We start from the raw sequence: 4,063 nt of genomic DNA on the forward strand, positions 1-4,063 counted from the left end.
CTGAGGTCATTTCCTTGTTGTGAAAAATACCGAGTCCATAAATTATTTTTATCACCTCTGGGGCAATGAAAACAGTTTCCCACAGATGCTGAAAGTATGATATGTTTTTTTATTTGATATCAGAACACCACTTTTACACAGCTCTTAAAATACAAGGTCCAAGATTCTGCTTGTGCTTTAAGGCCCCAATTCAGCAACATATTAAAACATATGCTTCAGGTCCTGACATTAAACACGTGCCAAAGTGCTTTGTTGCATAGTCACAAATTGCTGAATGGGAGCCTAAAGACTAAATTCTTTTCCCATGAAATTCTGGACTTACCTTCTGTTTTTCTTCAAGGAAAATACAGCATTTATTCAAACATAATATATATAAACATTCAAAAACATTCAAAAATGCTTGTTTTTCAGAGGTCACTGGGTGAGCCACAGCTCTGGAAGTAAACCTTCGACAGAAATTGATGTAGCTTTTTTTTTGCAACAGTTTAACTGGTGTTTACTTAAGATTTAGTTAATGTTTATTTCCACAAAGAAAATAAAAATATTATGAACATGTGAAGACATAAGCATGAATGGTGAATGTCCTACAGAGAACTTTGTAGAAAACACCACTGAATTAACTTACAGTACATTTGTTAAACATGAGCAGCTCTAATAATGACATTTCATTTAACAATGCCCTTTGTCTTTTCAGTTCATCAGTTACCTATTTCAGTAATGAACTGCAGTCATACCATTCTGATTTTCTCCTAATGTAAAGGCTGAGATCACTTCACTTGCAGTGAAGCGTGATGCTATTATTCTGTTTGTGGCTTGGGAAAAAAAGCTATAGAATATATCACAATTGCAATTGGCTAACAAATATTAAAGTCTGTGATCAGAAAGGATACTAATAACTTTGTTTAGCTATTAATTGAAATAAGTAAAATTTAAAAAAAATAGACAGAAATTGTTGAAAATGATCAGAATGTCTATTTCATGAGCAGAGGAGCAAGTATTCATCTGGGAAAAAAAATGAACCGCGCATTAAACGTTATTTTAATTTTTTATCAAGAATCCATGCATAGAACTTAACATCAGCATTTTCAGATAGGATGGATATTCTCAGTTGCAAAAATAAAATGGAGTTGCCTGCCTATGTAAGGATTTTCTAAAGAACAAGAAGAAGTCAGATTAAGTGGATAATATCCTACTTTGCACTATGTAAACACAAGAGAGATAAAAAATATCATAGGTCTACTTGATATGATCCATAAGTCTTACAAGGGGTAATGGAGCTTACTTTTACTCATTTGCCTATCTCTTTTTTTGGGATTCTTAGATTTCAAAAGCTTTTTCATTGCCTTTCTAGCTGCAAGAGAGATATTTTACCCAGGCTGCTGTTTTCACTTTCTATTCATCGTGATCCATTCAAAATATTTTCAGAGCTCACCAAAAACATTTAATTAGCAGCCAGTGGTGTCCAGCATTTCATAATCCTTTCCCAACTAAACCAAATCTGCACAATTTACAATAGATCTTTGGAAAACTGCTTTTTACTGTGTGCTGCATCTATAGATCTCTCTCAATTACCCACAGTAAATTTAGGCATTGTACAAGAGCAAATTTTACAGTCCATGAAGAGATGAAGTGAAATCTAGATGAAATTCATTGTGACAGATTCTCAGTTAGTGCCCTGATGTGTCTGTATTACAGAAGATAGACATTCTATTAGCATGGAAGCTCCCATAATGGACTGTGAATCATTTCAGGTAATAGAGATGCCAACTGGAATGACTGAAAAGCACTATTGAATTCCATTAGAGCTCTTTGTTTTTAAATCAGTCATTTCTTTGTGAATATCCAACTATATACTTCTTGACCTTAGCTGAGAGTAATAATTGTGAACTAATATTACAAAACATTAATCTGAGTTACTGTTCAATTAATGTTTCTGTTTAAGGGTTATTTTTATGCTGCAAATGTGAAGGAGACTGTGGCTTGTATTACAAATATGTATTTGGACTAGAGCTAGTGCAGAATGCAATTTTCACTTATATTTCTCTCTCCACTGTATTCAGTCTCATCTCATTAGCTGTAAAAAGACTCAGGTATTGGCTTTTCTTTTTCCGTGTCATCTTACCAGAATAAAATAACTATAATCAACAAATCTATAAAGATAAACATTTTTATAAGAGATGCCACAAATAGTCTTCTTTCATTTCAGTGCTTGGTTAATTATCAGCAAAATAACTAACACCATATCCTCTTACCCAAACAGCCCCACCTTATCTATCAATCATGTATGATTTATCAGACTTGATAATTGCTTGGATAATTAACAGAGAATTTAGGTTTATTCAGTCTGCTGAAACCTCAGAAATGCCTGCATAATTGCTATTTATGTAGTAGATGAAGTTATGAATAATTCTTTTTCACGTAAATATGAAGGCTGGATTGCAGGCAGCACAATTTCCTCACCCTTAGCTATTAATGCAGATATTATGTCACACAAGGGCTATGGTATTGTCACATGTAAACTATATGTACATAGCTCAAGTAATTAAAATGAAAATAAAGGGGAAATCTTTGCCTTTGTTTGTAGGCACTGCATGCTTCTCTCATGAAGAAACACAGAAGGAGAATGAAGGAAAATTAGTCTGCTTGGTACAGAAGCAACCAGAATTGAGTCCCTGTAATATTCACACATAAATCCTTTGGGAAGACTTTAAAGAGAGTAGGTTCTGTATCTTCTGTCTACGATCATCTATTTTCACATCAGAATGAGCAACATTATCCTTATATACCAGGGTTTCTGTGTCTACAGCTTGAAAATGAGCCTCTCCTTACTGCTGTAATGACAGGTGTAAGATTAACTTTGTTAGGTGTCTAGCCACTCATGCAAACTAAATTAAATTAATGGAACAAATTTCTCTCATAATTAAGATAAAAATTCATGTCAGCTGTAACCTTGCTGTACACTAATTATATACAAATGATTTATCATCTGCTTCGCCCAGAATATTAATCCTCAACTCATTGATAACTGCAGCCAGTGTTAAGAGATGAGAGTTGATTAACTATGACAGATTGGGCAACCACAGTACCAAGTGCCTGAATAACCAGTGAAACCAATAATATTCAAATAGCACTTCTTATTTAAAAATGCATTCCCATGGAAACAGATGCATGTTTAATGAGGGATACGGAGATTATTTCAATAATGACTGATATTGGAAGAGTGGGCAGAACTAATCAATAATAATTAAGTCCTTAGCCTGGATAAGATATGGTTTTATAAAGCAGGTTATGTACACATTAGTGAGGTACTAGTTCAGGCCATGTTACCTATAATGTCTTCATGTATTGCTGTTGGTTATTTTCCTACTGCAGCAGATACTAAAGAGTTTACAGAAGTTAAAAAGTTTACAGTCTAGTACTGGGTCACACCAGCTCAAATAAAAAGAAACTGATGCCACCAACTGTCCTTTGAAAGTCAACTCCTGCAGTAATACTGCTTTGGGAAGTTTCTTTATAGAAATGTCATTCTACAAAAAACCCCAAACAACACTTGAAGCATCACCTGTTCAGAAGGACACTTATTCATCTCTTGGAATATGATGTTGTATTTTTACTTAAAATCAAAATTATTAAAATTAACTTGTAAACCTTAAAAAAGTTGTTATTAATTTTAACCAGTGATATATATTTGGGGAAGATTGTTAGTTAATAATGTATCCTTTGATAAATAAAAAGAATAACAAAATTGCAGATAGCTTGAAGATTTTCAGTTTGGGCCTTTTTAGTACAAATTCTGTCTCCCCAGAACAGCTTTTTTAAACTAATTGCTCATTGAGGCTCCAAGAATCCCTGTCAGAATGAAGAAAAAACCCAGTCTTGATCCTAAGCACTAATAAGGCACAACCAGCCAGCTGGATGAACTAAGTAATACTGCTGTAAAATAATTACTTTCATGAAAAGCTGGTGTGTCTGAAGACAAGTTCTGTATGAGAAGGAAACATTTGCAAAATGAAAGACAACAAAGAGGATGAGCAGTTATTCCCAGTGGCCAGGTAGGACAAGC

This window comes from Lonchura striata, chromosome 8, assembly GCF_046129695.1.
Source record: "Lonchura striata isolate bLonStr1 chromosome 8, bLonStr1.mat, whole genome shotgun sequence".
Taxonomy (NCBI): domain Eukaryota; kingdom Metazoa; phylum Chordata; class Aves; order Passeriformes; family Estrildidae; genus Lonchura; species Lonchura striata.